At 41.2% G+C, this 17916-nt stretch overlaps 1 protein-coding gene and 1 long non-coding RNA gene across 5 annotated transcripts in view; one reads left to right on the top strand and one right to left on the bottom strand.

The window, feature by feature from the left end:
* The window catches only part of KIAA2012 (KIAA2012 ortholog), a 140579-nt gene that overhangs the window by 83966 nt on the left and 38697 nt on the right, over positions 1-17916 (bottom strand). The window lies entirely within an intron of this gene.
* LOC143677977 (uncharacterized) overlaps positions 305-17916 on the top strand; it is a 30293-nt gene continuing 12681 nt past the window's right edge. Inside the window, exon 1 of the long non-coding RNA XR_013172999.1 lies at positions 305-423. This is a non-coding gene — a long non-coding RNA (uncharacterized LOC143677977). The remainder of the gene's footprint in view (positions 424-17916) is intronic.

The following is a 17916-nucleotide window of genomic DNA, read 5'->3' as shown; positions in this document are numbered from 1 at the left end:
TATTTCTTGATTTGGTTGCTCTTTAAAAGAACAAAAGTAAATTCTTTGCACCTACTAAAATTCAGATAAAGCTGAAAGTAAAAAAGGAAATATTGATGGAAAAAAATCTGCTGATACTGTTGAATATACATTTTCTATGATCGTACTTCACTGAATAGGAAAATGCCTCTGCAACCTTCCACACAGGGAGATCAGAGATTCACCTTTTCTGTCATAATGTAGAGGAGAGCTGCAAACATAGAGCAAACAAATACAAAGGCCAAAGTGCGGCTGGTCAGGGGTGAACTAATGGAAATCATGGAGCCCCGCCATGAAGCAGCCACCCCGCGAGCACCGACAGGGTGTTGGTGTATGATGTATCTGCATGGCTCTCCTCTATCGCTGGCACTGCTCTCTACAGGTGTGGAAGCTGAGGCTCAAAAGGTAAAGTATTTTACCCAAGTTCGTTCAACTAGTGAGGTTTTGAGTAAATCTCTAAGGTTGCCTGATTCTAAAACTCCATGCTATGAAAGGATATAATTCATTTGATTTTTCTTTTTCCCCCATGAAAGTAAATTTAATGTTTATAAAGGGATGTTTATTTGAGGAACAGATTTAGCAAAGCACACAGCTCCACTGAAAAGGATTTTGGTTTCTTGTGTGGAACCAGTGTCCAACAAAGAGTTCTTTCCATACTTGGTACTAGTAAGTAGCTCTTTTTTTTTTTTTTTTTTTTTTTTTTAACATGGGCAGGCACCAGGAATTGAACCCAGGTCCTCTGGCATGGCAGGTGAGCATTCTTGCCTGCTGAGCCACCATGGCCCACCCAGTAAGTAGCTCTTTAAGAGCCAAAGGCCATACGAGACTTTGCATCTTTGTTTCTTCTTTGACCCGAAGCTTCTACTCATTCCTAGAGGGCTGACCTTCTCTTTCCTGTTGTTTCTCAGCTGTCCCCTTCTGCCTTGCTTGAAATACCTTCTGCACAAATTTAAAACCTTTCTTATTTAAAACAGCTGGGGAAACTGAGGCTCAGGGAATGATTTCACGTGATTGGGCCACACCTTGAAAAAACACACAGGCCCAGGACCAAAATCCAGATCTCCTGACTTAGCGTCTTGTAAAGCCTTCTGTTAGCCTCACTTGAGCTTGCCACATCACAGCTGCTTGGCCATGATCCATTCTCTGGACAAATCCAACCCAGTAGAATTGTGTTGTGATGAGGTTCACTTTGCTGTGGCTTGGAAGGAGCTATGGGTCTCTTAGAAATGAAACTTATAAATTCTAATGCATAAGGGAAGTTCTTGCAACATCAGGAGAATGAATCAGTCAGCCAGAGTTCAAGAAATGTAAACACATTTTAGATAGGAGACTGAAAAACCACTTAGGACTTCTCCACGCCTTGGGTCAAGACCCTGGTAATTTACTGATGTCCAAGCTGTCAAGGAGGAGACACAACTCAAACTGCATTCCTGGGAGATAAAGCAATGGGGGTGGTAAAACGTCCTCTCAGAGCAATGGGGTAAGATCTATTCCTGTTATCAAGCCAAAGAAACTGACTAACCCATCAACAAACCCAGGCAACTGGCTGTGAACACAAGACCCGGTTCTTTTTCAACATCTAGGAGCTGGTGTGCACATTCACAGACAACAGACTGCACAACTTCCAGGCATGCCTGAAACTGGGAGCTCAGAGTCTTCTCATGAGGAACGTTTCTGCCACTAAAGAGATAAACAGAAAACAGATTCCTTCCTGGGCTGCCCACCATCAGGCCTGAAAAGATTTTCAAATGCTAGCATTAATCTGACCGCAGGCTTTTAGCAAGGAGATAGCATTCCCACCAGATGATTAGGTTGTTTTAGAGATGACCCTTGCTAGACAGGGTCTCATCCCAAACCTCTTCTGCCTTCTTCAAATCATGGGATCCTTCAGCAAACACTCAAAACTTGAAAAGGAGGAAACAGCATCTAATTCTAGAATGGAGTATGGTGGCTTAAAATTTCCTTCTATTGAATCTGGGTTGACTTGTTTTAAGCCCCAAGTTGTTGTTTGTTGGTTTAAGTAAAATGAGACATAGTCAAATTTATTCCCACTGTTTTCCTTGGTGTGAGAAGCTGTGGTGGGCTCCATATGGTGTCAGAATAGAGACCTAACTTCAAAGATTCACCTTATCAGGCAAGGCGGGCCACCTGGCTCCTAGCCAGGTGCATATCAGGGCTTGGGAAAGAAAATCAGTGGACTCACAGGCTCCAGGGTGGCCAAACATTTGGTGGCTACAAAGGCAGTAGCTTTTCGAAGTACCGTTGGGAGCCTCTTTAAATACTTTAGGGCATTTTCCACATGTACCATTTCTGAGGTATGAGTGCCTTTTGATCGTTAGTATGCTCTCATGGAACTTCCCCTGTGGAAGTGTTTTCACCAATGGTGAAGGGGTATATCTATTGCCAAACAGATCTCAGAGATCTTTTCACAGCTTTGCCATGGACTTGTTGACCCCCAGCAGAAATCAGTGGGTAGAGGCCTAAAAGTCAGCCTTTGTACCTTCATGGTTTTATTTTTTTGTCAAAAAAGGAAAATGCAAATTCCAGATTATTTAAGGAAAGAAAAAAACCTCTTTCCAGTATAAAACTTCACCATAAAAGGAAGGCTAATACTAGTCCCTTTACATAGCCCAGCTGACCTTTCCTTAAGAATAATAATCTAAAAATACTTTATTTTAAATGATGTGACTCAAAGCATCTATGACTTATAGAGTATTTGTTGTGTTATAATAAATCTCCAGTCTCTTGTTCAATGCGGGAGACCAAGACCCAAAATGGTCTTTTGGTATTGTCATTATCAAATTCTTGGGACAAGATTTAAGGCCTTGTTTATGCTACATATTTTCACTTTAAATCTTTCTGGATGAGGAGGGGATTGAGATGGGAGTATCTAACGGTTGCACAAGACCTGAGAAAGTCTCCAGGCTAAAGTCATACCCCAGGGAGCTCTATTAAAGGAGCCAAGTGGAGGGATCTAGAAGATATGAGTCAGCCTGAATTTAAATGTAGAAATGTCTAGTAGATGTGAGGGCAATATTTTTCTTCCAATTTGGAGCAGCAGTTTGTTTACTCTACTTATATCTACTTAGACCAAGTCTAGCTAAGTCTCAAGGGTCTGGCTTTAGCTTTGGGAACACCAATTTCTCTCAAATGTTCATAAATTATTTTTATGGAGAGGTCCAAAGGTACATGGAAGTTTACCAAACCCAGAATGGAAGACAAGTTAAATGATGGAATTTAAATTCAAGATGTGTAGCAACAAAATATCAACTGTGTGAAAAACTCCCTAATCAAGATATGTCAGAATTCATAAGGATAGGTATGGTAGAAGACAATGCAAAGAAGGGAATTTGAAAAAGAGTGTGGATCTACATACAAAGTGGCAACCAATTTAATTCATGCGGTGGTCTTAATTCTGCAGAAAATATTTTTCTTGATCACTTGCTCTCAAAAAAGACATATAGACATTTGGTCTCCCAGCCTCCAGACTTAATCCCTTCAATCCATTCTCTACATGGCTGGGAGAGTCATTTCTCTAAAATTAAAATCTGATTACATAAATTCCTATGGAAGCAGGATCCCGCAATCTTTGGGATAAATTCCTTAGTTGCTGCTGTTGGCCCTTCATTTTCTGACTCCTGCCTATTCCGTCAGCTGCCTTTTTCGCCATTCCTCTCTCACTTGTATCCTGGTGTACACTCATTCCAAGCTGCTTGCATTTCTTCCACAATACCATGTTCTTCCCCTTTATGTGGTCTCTTCCCTTGGAGCATCTTTCCCTCTTCTCCAAGTGGCTAGCACCAACCGATATACTAGTATTTGGCACTAGTAGGTGATCAAGTAGTGTTTTTCGAATAAATGTATGAATGAAAGAACAAAGTCAATGTACTTTACAGAAAGAATGAGTTCACTGGTTCTTTCAGTTGGACATGCTCTGAGGCTGGTGTCTACATTAATTTTCAAATAACGAATTGTAGGGAATCTAAGTCAACAGTAAATGAAAATCCTTAGGCCACAGGGACATGTGAATGAAGCAAGAGAGAGAGACTAGGAAGAAAACTACTCCCCCCTTAAGAAAAGCCTCATGCTGCTCTATGGTCTTTCTGATGAGAAGATAACACATATATCTGAAGGGTGATGAAATAGGAAAAAGGTATTTATGGATGACTGGTTAATCATCCATAAATAATTTTTTTGATCATTCTGACAGAAAAATTAATATTTTAAACTACATTGCTGGTTGATAAATATAACATATATTTCTTAAAATGTATACCAGCCTTAAAATGAACTGAGCTACGTATTACTTTACTGCTTGGTCAAGGTCCTGCTCCCTTGTGTATATCTTGTGTTATGTGAACAGCAGATTCTGCTATTTGGGAGGACATAACTGAGAATTTCAAGAATCCTTAGATTTGTGAATATTCCTAGGATATATCATATCACCAATAAAGTTAAAGTTGGACTGAAAAATGAGGAGGAGTTCTTCAGATTCTTAATGAGTCTATAAAGAAAGGATGAGAGTCATTTATAAACTACTTTTTGGCAGGGAATTAACAAATGGTCAATTTTTTAGACCATTTCACTTTTTCTGACCTCTAGCACTAGCCCTAGCACTTGGCCATCTTTTTAGGGCCATTAAGCATATAAAGAAATAATGTTCTTCTTTTTTAAAAAACATAACTTTACAATGGCTATTACAGATTTTATAATGAATTAAGACTGCAATACTGAGATATGGCTGCTGGGAGGTTGGCTAGATTCACTCACTAGCTTACTGACTATCTCCTGTTTTCTGCATTATGATGTCTATGATTTGACACCATGCCTCTGCAAAATGACAAATTGTATGTGCCCTTGACTTGTGAACATTTGCAAATAGTTGAAACTGACTTCTTGGCCACAAATGCCAAAGTCTACCATCTATATAGTTTTTCAGAATCCTATCGCTGTTATCTGAAAATATTCATTAAAAACCAAATTGCCAAAAAGAAAACAAAAGTTGTGAAAGCTCCTTTGGATGATTCCAATAAACAGAGTTTTAAATTGCTCTTTGAACTTAATTCAAAGTATCAAGTGTCTTCAGAGTTGTGTTATATTCATTTCTTTAAAAACAAATGGGAATGTTAGGTACAAAGGGACATGACATTTTTGTCAAGGTCATTGAAAAAATCACAGGAGCTGTAAGGTACCTATATTCTAAGCCCTGAAAGAGGCTCTCTCTCTCTCTCTCTCTATACATACATACATACATACATACATACATACATACATACATAGGCAGTCCTGTTAGTGCCTATGTGTGTGTATATATATATATATATATATACTGTATATATATATACAGTATATACAGCCAGTCCTGTTAGAATGGTTTTTTCCTGGAGAAACTAGTTATATATGGTGATTAGGCTCCCAAGTCAACTTGAAACAACCCATATTATAGCTGAGCTCTTTCCTTCATATTGTAGTCGAACTCTTTTCATTTATCAGATATTTGTGAAATGCCTACAGTATGTGAGTGCCAGCAGCATTTTGCCAGATATTGGGGATAAGAGTGGGTCCCTGTTCTTCATGAGCTTGCAGAGAGAAAAGTTTAGGGGGTAGGTGATATAGGGAGAGAGATGCTGTGATAGAAAATGTACCTGGGCAATTTGAGTATGCAAAGGAGGCCTGTCCCCCAGTTGGGGTGGGTGTGGGGAGCAGAAAAGCTGACCTTAGGTTGGCTTGAGAACCGAAGGATTAGTGGGAATTAACCTGGTTAAGGGGTAAAACATAGGGAATTGTGCTCCAGGAAGTGGGAACAGTTGGTTCAAAGAAAAGGAAATAAAAACTTTGCATTAGCCTAAGTAAGGTCTTTAAGTTAGTAAGAAAAGAGGGGAGAAGAAATACAATTTTTCTTTCCCTTTCCTGAATATAAAGCTTGTCATGGGGCAATTCTGAAGTATGCCAAGTTTGTCTTTGGCATACCACCCTCTCTCTTTCTGTACTTATTCTCCTTTAGTGCCCACTTCTACATATACTGTTCTAGCTTGCTAGCTGCCAGAATGCAATATACCAGAAGCAGAATGGCTTTTAAAAAGGGGAATTTAATAAATTGCTAATTTACAGTTCTAAGGCTGAGAAAATGTCCCAATTAAAACAAGTCTATAGAAATGTCCAATATAAGGCATCCAGGGAAAGATACCTTGGTTTATAAAGGCTGATGAAGTTCAGGGTTTCTCTCTCAAGTGGAAAGGCATTGGTGCACACAGTCAGAGTTTCTCTTTTATCTGGAAAGGCACATGGTGAACACGGTCAGGATTCCTCTCTCATCTGGAAGGGCACATGGCATTATCTATTAGCTTTCTCTCCTGGCTTCCTGTTTCATGAAGCTCCCCAGGAGGTGTTTTCCTTCTTCATCTCCAAAACGCTGGTTGATGAACTCTGCTTCGTAGTGCTGCAGCATTCTCTGCTCTCTCTGAATCTCCTTCATTCTCCAAAATGTTTTCTCTTTTATAGGACTCCAGAAACTTCTCAAGACCCACCCAAATGGGTGGAGACATGTCATCACCCAATCCAGTTTAATAACCACTCTTGATGAAATCACATCTCCAGGGAGATGATCTGATTACAGTTTCAAACACACAGCACTGAATAGGGACCATTCTGCCTGTATGAAATGGGACCTAGATTAAAACATGGCTTTTTTAGGGGACATACATCATTTCAAACCAGCACAGATACCTAATACATTTCTGCCAGTCCACCCTACTAGTCAGGCATGCCTTGACCTTAAAACTCCTTATGTCAAAATTACCCACCTCTGTTTCCAGCACTACCAAAATTCTTAGTACCTCAAAGAAGCTATTCTCAACTAGGTTGCAAGAGGACAGCCATCCTATTATATAAATTTTCACTAAAGTATGAGTGACTATTAGCTTCTTAGAAGTGACAGTATTTTAAAAGAGGATACGTCTTAATCCAATGTGAATCTTTTATTGGTGAGATTTTAATAATGGAATGGAGTAAAATTTAGACTGTATGAGAAAATATATTTTGGTCTAGAGAGCTACGCCATAAACAGGCCTATTTTGCTTCAAAATGTGTTTCAAGAATTTGCTTCTCCCAAACTGATCTTACTTTTTACCTTAGCTTCTTTCCTTCTCTCCACATTGTCCCTAAAAGTTGTAATTTATTTTCAGCATTACCTGCTAAAGGAAGTCTGAAGCCGAGTAAGAGTGGGAGTGGGAGGGTAAGAAGCGGGTATGCAACAGAAACCATTTATTTGTATGGATCATTATTAAATCAGGGATTTCCTACTCTGACTTATTGTTAGATGGAAATGTGCCTATTTAAATTGACCCAACCACTAACCATGTTTGTGTTTGTAAGAATGCAGGTTCCTGGGGTTTAAATCCCAGCTTCACCACTTAGCTGTGTGACCTTGGCAAATCAACTTCTCTGAGTGACTCTGGTCCTAGATGGAAAGTGAAGATAATAATAGAATTGACCTTATATTATTGCTGTGAGGACTAAGTGAAATAATGAATGTAATACCCTCAGCACATTGTTTGGCATATCAAAAATACATAACCACAGTAGCTATCATGATCTCTTCCTCCTCCTTCTCCTCCTCCTCCTCTTTCTCCTCCTTTCCCTAGAGTGCTCCTATTTAAGAGCTAACCTGGCCCAGTTCCAATCAGAGTGAGAATGATTATAACTGACTTGGAAACTTTTTCCCCCATGGTTAAGATGTCCATCAGAGGAAGATGGCAAGAAGGGGCAATGCGAGTGCCAGCCTCCCAGATATTTCTCTGCTTACAGATTTTGAAATTGACAAGCATGGGATTGTGTCTTTTCTCCTTCTAGTTTTGCAATCTCTGGCAGAAACAGTTTCCTCCACCCGGCACTGGCTCCAGCCCTCAATCTGTGGCATTACTTCCTGTTACTCCAGCAGGTCCCTAATGCAGAATTCACTGCCGCTTGCCCAAAAATAAGCAGGAAGGAAGACCACACACATCTCCCTATTAATCAAAGACTATTTTTAGGAGAGAGAAGTCTCTACATAATCATCCTTCCCCCCTGGTCTGAAGCGGAAGCAACAATGGCTGTGGGTGGGAGATGGACTACAAAGCCAACTATATTTCCAGTCCTTACATTTCTCTCCATGGGAGTAAGGACATATGAAAGGAAGCTTGGGAGAGGCAGAACTGGCCTCAGTCCTCCATTTAAAATGTAAGCCTGAGGGTCTTTTCCAGATAGCTTCCTAGTATGTAATTGTGCAGGCTGAGCGATACACAACTCTGGGGGTGGCATTCCCGTCTTTACAATGTGAATTGTGCAGTGTATAACCTGAGAAATAATCAAGACATCCCTACAGATGATCTGTCCTGGGCCAGCAAAGCACAGTCACTTGTTTCGGCTCTACTTCTCTCCTAACATTTACACTCAGACCGCAGAAGCCAGGGCTGTCCGGGAGTAGCACTTTCCCGGCTCTCCAAGAAGTGAGCACCTTTCGTACTTATTAGTGTATTTGGAGAGAAATAGTGTGTTTCTGGAGGGCGAGGTATGAAACAATATGTCCATGTACTAATTAACTTAGCAGAGAAGATCACAGAGATGACCTTTTAGGTGAAAAACTTAGCTCCTAGGAGACATTGAATATTAGACCTTTCCTTTTTGTGGCTGATAATCTAAATTAACAGACTCCTAGGTTGATAAAAATAAGGAGTTTTACCTGATTGTGTGAAAAAAGCTTGAATAAAGTTATTTCCCTTATCTTAAAACAGGGAAAAACACTAAGGAAATGCCTCGAGGTTGAGCCAAGTAAATGAACTGGATGGTTTTGAAAATCTGTAGATGCTAGCATGGAGATAAGATAGATTGAAAGACAGTGAGGAAAATGTTTTTATCCAAGATGCTTAAAGGTGAAACCCTGCAGGGATCGTGATGCTAAAATTCCTGGAGGAAAACTTTTGAAAGGGAAAGCAGGAAACAGTTAATGCTCGATGCTGGCTGTGACAAGACGCCCAGATGTGAACAGCAGCTGTGCCACGAGGCCCCAGCACTTGCAGCCAGGGGGGATGACAGGCAAGCATGAGGAGCTCTAGTGTCCAGCTGTGGCACAGAAACAAGGGGAACCAGAGAGGACAGGAGGGGTGCTAGCCCGTTTATTCTAGCCAGAAAGAGAGCCAGGCTTCTTCACAGCTCCTGAGGATTTTTTTTTTTTAATCTGTTAGAATCACCATGGGGAAGAATTAGTCTCTTAGCTGTCTTTGTCAGTCAAAATGAATACTAGTTAAAACATCTTATTTTAATGGCTGAAGAGAATTAGGATGACAGACCTGAGAAAGACAGATAAGAGAGAGGTAATAGATAGCAAAGAGGCCACTTGAGTGGATTCTAAGTGCAGGAGGAATGGTTTTTAAAGGGAAACTTGATGTGTGCGTGTATGTGTATATGTACGTGTGCGAGACAGACAGACAGACATGGGGCCGGGGGGAAGGGGGTGAGAAAGAGAAAGGAGTTAGAGAGAGGGAGAAGAGAGGGGGAGAAGAGGAGATAGCAATAGGGAGGAAAAAATCAGAAAGAATCCCAGAAAATTCAAACCAGAAGAGAGAGATCCTCGTCTAACGACCCAGCCCAACTCATTGCCAAATACTTATGTTTCTTCTTCATTGTCTCATTACTGATGATAAATATACTAGAGAGGTTGCAAAAAAAGAATGTTTGGGTTTTACGGGTGTACTAAACTGTGGTGGGGCGTGGAAAAACCTGTTCCTTGATTATCTGGGCATGCGCACGTGCAGCCGCACGCTCACAGATAACTTAGCACGAGCAGGGCAGCTTGGGAATCTGAGAACCAACACCAGAGAAAGAAAAACCCATAATTAGTGTTAATTGTTGACCCTACAGTTCAAGAATAGATGCTCTGGAGAATGGGAAATGAGAGCAAACATTAATTATTGAGCAGGGACCTTGGAGACAAGACACTCTGGATTAAAAGGAGAGAGATAAATTGCATAATGAATGTTAATTTTCCCTCAAAGAATTGAGTGGTCGGTGGTTGAAAGGGAAAAAGAGGCTAAAACAATCATGAAAGAGAAACCTCGATGTGTGTCTGGTGAGAGGGTACAGGAGGGTTACACAAACATTTTCCATCACTGCTTAGAGCCCTGTCCTTTACCTCACATCTCCGGAGAAATCTGCTATGAGGGTTTTCTTCAGAGTTCTTATTATTTACCACAGTTGTCTGCTAGGAAGCTCAACCACTTCCCCTAGAGCCTGTAAGCCAGCAAACAGCCACACTGCATTACTGACAATCTGAGAGGCGTATGACACTGGTATTTTAATTTTTATCTGTGCTTGTGGGGAATGTGACTTAAAATGAGGGAGGCTGCTGGAGCCAAGTGCCTTGTGGAAGGGGGCTGCAGCCCAGTACCGCTGTGGGAGTGACAGGGCACCAGGGCCTTAATTGTTTTATCTTAATTACAATACAAGAAACACACAGACGCACTTACCCCCCACCCCCAAGTAATCCTCTTTAACTGAAAGCAAAGAGAGAGAAAAAAATTAATTGGAGTAGAAAATTGTAGATGGGAATTGTAGCAAATTTTGTAGAGAGATTCTACAAACAGGCTTGTCACTGGTTCCTCAGCCTTCAGAGTGCTGGCTGAGCTCTCCACAGGCAGTCAGCAGCTCTTGTGGGCTTCCCCTTGCCTTGTCTTCTGTGTCTTGTCCACCGCCTTCCACCCAGGCACACCAGCCGCCGTCTGGATGATTGCAGGAGTCTGAGCTCTTTGCCTTGCCTCTTGCCTGTTCCTTCATGCTGGCACATATGTCGGATTGTGATGCCCCTGCTCAAACATTTTCTGTGATTCCCTGTGGCCTAAAAGTCAGTTTTTCGGCTCTATCCTGGCATCTGAGGGCCTCCCCGCTCAGGCCCTGGCCTGCCCCATCCCTGCATTAGAACCCTCCACAGCCCATTCATTCTGGGCTCTTCATCCTTTCCCACATGTACTCGGTTTTCCTCCCTCTTTGACTGTGTTCACGTGGATCCCTCAGCTGGGGTCTTCCTTTTCTCTGTTTATACACTTCCACTCACTTCTCAATGGTCGGTGCAAATGGTGATTGTTCTAGTTTGCTGGCTGCCAGAATGCAACACACCAGAGATGGACTGGCTTTTAATAAAAGGGGATTTATTTTGTTAGTCCTTCAGAGGAAAGGCAGCTAACTTTCATCTGAGGTTCTTTCTTACGTGGGAAGGCACAGGGTGATCTCTGCTGGCCTTCTTTCCAGGCCTCTGGGTTCCAACAACTTTCCCTGGGGTGATTCCTTTCTGCATCTCCAAAGGCCTGGGCTGAGCTGCAAGTGCTGAGATGAGGTATGCCAAGCTGCTTGGGCCATGCTACATTGCGCTTTCTCATTTAAGCACCAGCCAATTAAGTCAAATGTCATTCATTGCAGCAGGCACGCCTCCTAGCCGACTGCAGATGTAATGAGCAACAGATGAGGTTCACATACCATTGGCTCATGTCCACAGCAACAGAACTAGGTGCCTTCCCCTGGCCAAGTTGACAACTGAATCTAACTACCACAGTGATTTTCTGTGAAACCCTTCCCAGGCCCCTAGGTTAGAATTGATCTCTCTCTCCTTGAACACTCTTGTTTAGGCCGCTGTTACAGCCAGTCACTTCATTCTGCCTTGGGGTAGAGTTAGTTCTTTGTGAATCTATCCTCCACACAGACCACACGCAGCCACCGTGCTGGGCTTGGGAAGTGAGTGAGGAGAGCACAACCTCTGGGACACACAGGCCTGGGAAGGAAACCCAGCTCTGCTGCTTGCAGGCTGTAACTGAACCTGCACAAGGGAGGTGACCTCCCTGTGTTTCAACTTCCTCGTCTAGAATTGTGAATGAAAATACACGTCATAGGATTATTGGAATGATGGAATGAGATAACATATGCAGCTCAGTGCTTGACAATATTTGCTCTTAATATGAACTTGCTTTTACATCCCTTGCACGTGCTCAGTATTCAGTACATTTTGTCAAATATGTATATCATGTCAAACAAGCATGTTATGGGCCTTCTCTCCTTTTCATCCAAAGATATTAAATACTTGGATTTTACTTAATACAAACTAGTTTGATTTTTGAAAAGCATTTGTGAAGTAGGTTGGGCAGATACTATTATAACTGAATTTAATTAGTTAAGGCAAAAAAGAGTGGCTTAAACAAGATACACATTTTTTCCCTTCACATAACATTCCAGAGGTAGCAGGTAGAGTGAGTGGCTCTGTTCCATGAAGTTATCCAGGCACTCTGGTTCCTTATATCTTGTTGCTCCACCATCCCCTAGTGTTGTTCTCTTCTGCATGATTGAGGCTATTTCACCACTACAATCAGGTCCTAGAGGAAAAGGGGAGGAGGAGGAGGGCAAGCAATTTCCTTTTAAGGAAATGACCTAGAAGTTACCTACATTACTTCCATCCACATCCCATGAGCCAACAACTTAATCACATGGCCATACCTAGCTGCAAGGGAGGCTGGGAAATAAAGAATCTGACTAGGAAGCCATGTGTTCTACTAAAATTCAGGGTGGGAGATTCTGTTAGTAAAAGGAACAACAGAAACATGAATGTTGGGGAACAACTAGTCTCTGCTGTTCAGAGTTTCAGTCAATTTTTATGGGCTATGTTCTAGGAGTTCCTACTGGGTTCTTTGGAATATTCAGAAACAGATGAAGGGGATCTCCGTAGAAGGAATTTTAAATCTAGGTACGGAAAAAAGAAAAGAGTAAAAATGAGAAAGGCAGTGAGGAAGTGCCTGGTAAGAGGCCCAGGCAGTCCGGTCCCTTAGAGGAAACTTAGAAGGGAGTAACTGGTGTGGGTTGAGGTGGTCAGGGAAGGAATCCCAGTGAAGGTGGGACTTCAGCTGGTCCTTGAAACCTGGAAACTTGGACAAGAGGGACTAGAGGCAGTGTGATTTAGTGGGAAGAGTTTTGACCTAATTGGTTGTAGGAAGATCTGGCCTTGGATTAACCATGTACATGCTGTGTGATTTTGAGTAAATCACCACAACTCTCTTGACCTTGGGTCTCCCCATAAAATGAAGGTTTTTTCAAACTGTGATCTCATAGCTCTAGTGGCCTAGGCTAGATATCTACCCTCCAGAACCATCTCAGGAGGGGAAAAGACAGCTGGGCTGTGAAGACGTTGGGGGCCACAGTCAGAGATCTCATCTCTACTTCAACCAGGGAAGCTCTGGTTTTATCTGTTGTCTCCTTAGCAAGAGCCTGTTTGGTAAAATGCTTCCTCTGCTTAAAAAAAAAAAAAAGTTCAAAAAACCCTAATGGAATCGATGCCTAAACGCCCTCCCAGCTCTAGGGTTCCCTAAAACAGAACAAATGCAAGGGTGATAGAATCCATAGCTTCACCAGCTGTGTAAAAAATAAGAGTACTGTGCAAAAAATAAAGATGTTAAATATTCTTCAGGCTTTCACACTGAATTTTTTTCTTAAAATGATGACTTGCCTGTGGATTCAGAACAAACTATTATTTTTGAAATTTTTCTTCTTTAGAAGCCACAAAGTATTGTTGATGCCACATTTTCAGCCAAATTGCCAGGTAGGGGGGTATTTGTGCTTACAGAAATAGTGAGAGATTTAGGAAAGGAGAGTCCCTAGTGTTTTTCAGTAGCTGTCTTACTTTCCCAGGGCTGCTATAACAAGCACCACAGACTAGTTGGCAAAAGCAACAGGAATTTATCGTTTCCTAGTTTTAAAGGCAAGAAGTCCAAAATCAAGGTGTTGGCAGGGTCATGCTGTCTCTGAAGTCTTTAGTATTCTTTTTTTCCTCAATTAATTTTATTTTATTTAAACAATTTTTATTCTAGTAATGTATATGCCACCTAAAATTTCCCTTTGAACCACATTCAAATATATAATTCGGTACCGCTAATTACATTCACAGTGTTGTGCTACCAACACTACCATCCAACACCAAATCTTTTTCATTGCCCCAAATAGAAACTCTGTACATTTTAAGCCAAAACTCTCTATTTTCTACCCATACCCCATCCCCTGGTAACCTATATTCTAGATTCTGACTCTATGAGTTTGCTTATTCTAGCTATTTCACTTCAGTGAGATCATACAATATTTGTCCTTTCGTGTCTGGCTTATTTCACTCAAAATGATGTTTTCAAGATTCATCCATGTTGTCACATCTGTAGCATTCTAATGGTGACTTGCTGGCAATCCAAAACTCAGTCTCAGTCACATGGTTATCTGTCTCCTAATGACTCCTACTCTTGTGTCCAAATTTCCTCAGTTTAAAAGGATTCCAGTCATACTGGGTTAAGGCCCACCCTGGTCATATTAATAGGATCTTCAAAAATTCTATTTATATGTGGGTTCATATCCACAGGACTGAGAGCTAGGATTTGAACATGTTTTTGTAGGAGACAAGATTTCTCTATAACAGTGGCTCTCTGCTGGTGTCTATTAGAACACCTTCCAGTGTGGGCTGCTGAGGGCTTATTGGCTTCATAACAGTGAAGGAAAGAGCCCTGCTTCTCTCTGAAGCTGTGGACAAACACAGCTATCACAGCATGACCTTCCCTGACCACTCAATTCTGCTGTACATGTGGTAGACCCAAATTAGCACCATGCTGCATCTAATGGGAATCTTTCATAATTTCTGTATGGGGAGCATATTGGTTAGGTAGAATAGAAACCACCCAGGCATTTTAAGAAGAAATGGCATTACTATAGGAAACGAAGTCCTTACAAATTTACTGTAGCTCTGCCTCTTGACATGCTCAGTTATTGAACTTGCTTGCGAGTATTAAGTAGCCAAAAGCTTTATGAAGATGCCTCTGCCTTACTCTGCCCTCTAAATCTCATGCAAGTGCATTGAATTGGCAGGACCTAATTTGCATCCATCTCCCTAGTTGGAAAACTTATCTGGAAAAAGGAGTTTTTAGTCTTCTAGACTCTGCACTGGAAGGAGATACTGGGTGCCAATCAAAAATTCTCAGCACAGGAGCCCTGTTTTCCTTTATTCAAACATTTCACCTGAGCTCACTAGAACTGGTAACACCTGTCAACATCATTTCTTATGGGTCATTAATAAACAGTGGTTGAGCAAAAGGGATCATGTAAATTATTACCACAAGGACCTCTTCCTATCTTCCTCTACATCTTCCCACTCAGAGATAGAGGGATGGAGGACTCTATGGTTCAGAAGTGATGTTTTGGAAAACAAAAATAAGAGCAGTCATGAATTATTGAATAGCTGAGAGCCTGCTTCAGGATTTAGACAACAGAGTTACCCCACTGAGAGATTCCCCTTGGGGGAAAGTGGTATATTTAGAAACATAGAGCATTAAAGCTGCAAGGAACTTTAGAAATCATCTAGTTTAGCTTTTTCCAAATTGTGTTCCAAAAAACCCGTTTAGATACACAAGATATTTTGTTAAAACAAAAGTATTCAATAGTCAAGTAAGTTTGTGAAACAGTGCTTATCCCAATCTGGAAGAGCCATGATTCACATTAGCCTATTAAAATGTCTGTGAAGTCATGGAGTGAAGAATCTACTTAACTTTAGCCTGCTGGTTTCCAAGCTTATTTGACCTTATAACTTTTCCTTTTTTCCCATAATGCCTGCTAACTTTCTGAGGAATTGGAATTCTATGGGACATACTCTGGGAGGTTTGGATCTAATTCCAACTCTTTTTTTCATGAGGAAGCTGGGATCTAATGCGATGAAGTTATTTGCCTATGATTACAGAACTCATGGGTGATAGAGCTGGGAATAAAACCCAAGTCTTTGAAAACTTAGTCTAGAGTTCTTTCTTCTTTCTTACATTGCTCCATCTAAAGGACTACCCCTCCTTTAAACCACCAAGCATCAGTACTAGGGAGCTATAATAGCTGCTAAGGGAAATCATACACCGTCAAATATCTCACCAATATGGAAAGGATTGTTTTACCCTTGAGTCCCTGAAGCTAAGAGGGATAGAGAAATAGATGACTACATTTTGCCTCTCACAGCCAGTATTATAAAAAATAGCAGATATGGAGAGTAAAAAGGAAAAATCAACCACTTATTTGATTGTTTGCCTCAAATAATCAGGCTACATGGACCTCTCTATAGAGCTGCTTGAGAAGCCTCATGACTTGGTGGTTGGCTTTTCCCAGAGTGAATCTTCCAAGAGATAGATCATGAAGAAAGCTGAAGTGCCTTTTTTGACCTAGTCTTGCCAGTCACCCACCATCATGCCTGTCATATTCTATATTCATTCGAACAGAGCCATTGTGTCTAGTCCACACTGGAGGTGTTCTGGTTTGCTAGCTGCTGGAATGCAATATACCAGAAATGGAATGGCTTTTAAAAAGGGGAATTTAATGAGTTGCTAGTTTACAGTTCTAAGGCCAAGAAAATGTCCCAATTAAAACAAGTCTATAGAAATGTCCAATCAAAGGCATCCAGGGAAAGATACCTTGGTTCAAGAAGGCCGATGAAGTTCAGGGTCTCTCAAGTGAGACGGCACATGGCGAACACAATCAGGGCTTCTCTCTCGGCTGGAAGGGCACATGGTGAATATGGTGTCATCTGCTAGCTTTGTCTCCTGGCTTCCTGTTTCATGAAGCTTCCCGGCAGGCACTTTCCTTCTTCATCTCCAAAGGTCGCTGGCTTGTGGACTCTGCTTCATAGTGCTGCAGCATTCTCTGCTCTCTCTGAATCTCTCTGAATCTCTCATTCTCCAAAATGTTTCCTCTTTTATAGGACTTCAGAAACTAATCAAGACCCACTCAAATGGGTGGAGACATGTCATCCCCTAATCCAGTTTAACAACCACTCTTGACTAAATCACATCAACCAGGGAGATGATCTCACTACAGTTTCAAATATACAGTATTGAATAGGGATTATTCTACCTTTATGAAATGGGATTTACATTAAAACATGGCTTTTCTTAGGGGGCATACTTCCTTTCAAACCAGCACAGGAGGAGAGGAAGATTAAGGCTCTTCTTTTTGAAGGGAGGCATGTCAAAGAATTTGTGGACATACTTTTTTTTTTTTTTCACATGGGCAGGCACCAGGAACCAAACCCGGGTCTCCAATATGGCAGGTACAAACTCTGCTTGCTGAGCCACTGTGGCCTGTCCCAGGGACATACTTTTAAGCCACAACACCAAGAAAGATTTGCAAGGGAGAAGGATGCTATTTAAATAATGAAAAATAAGAGACATTTGGGGGATAAAAATCAGTTTAGGACAAGAATGAATGTTAAATGGAAACTTTCAATGAGACCAGGAATTTGAATTTACATGGGACCTGAAATCCCAACCTGACTCGGCACAGGTACACATTGAACTTCTTGCATTAATGTCTGAAAGAAAACTTCTACTGTTGGCACTGCAACTAGGAGAATAGATGAAGGATTTGAGTCAAGGATACGCAATTCAGAGAGCATATCCAATGCTCTGACTTGCATCCTTCCAAGTTAAGTTTTCCTTTCATAAGCCTTTGAATTTTTAAGTGTTGCAATATCTCCACAAGTCCAAGAGGGTCAAATTCCATCTCTAGTCTTCAAATCTTCTTTTGCCCCCTTTCTGAAGGTTTATATTCATTTCTCTATGCTGTCTCCCACTGCAGGATATCATGATCTAATTGCCTAAGAATTTATTTCCAAATAGATGTTGACAAAGTCTGAAAGTCTCAGAAAGATCAGACAGATCATATTCCCTCCTTCACTCAAGATTTTTGTCTTAATAGAAAAACAACTATGGTCCCCAAAGAACTTTCCTTTGTGGCAGCTGGGGGATTCAGTCAATCAATATGCATTTCTTGGACATTAGATGAAGATAAGTTATCTTTGTTATATTTGGGAGCTAAACAGAAAAC

This window comes from Tamandua tetradactyla, chromosome 3 (genome assembly GCF_023851605.1).
Source record: "Tamandua tetradactyla isolate mTamTet1 chromosome 3, mTamTet1.pri, whole genome shotgun sequence".
Lineage (NCBI taxonomy): Eukaryota > Metazoa > Chordata > Mammalia > Pilosa > Myrmecophagidae > Tamandua > Tamandua tetradactyla.
The sequence above is the reverse complement of the archived record's forward strand: the minus strand, read 5'-3'. Positions and strand labels throughout refer to the sequence as shown.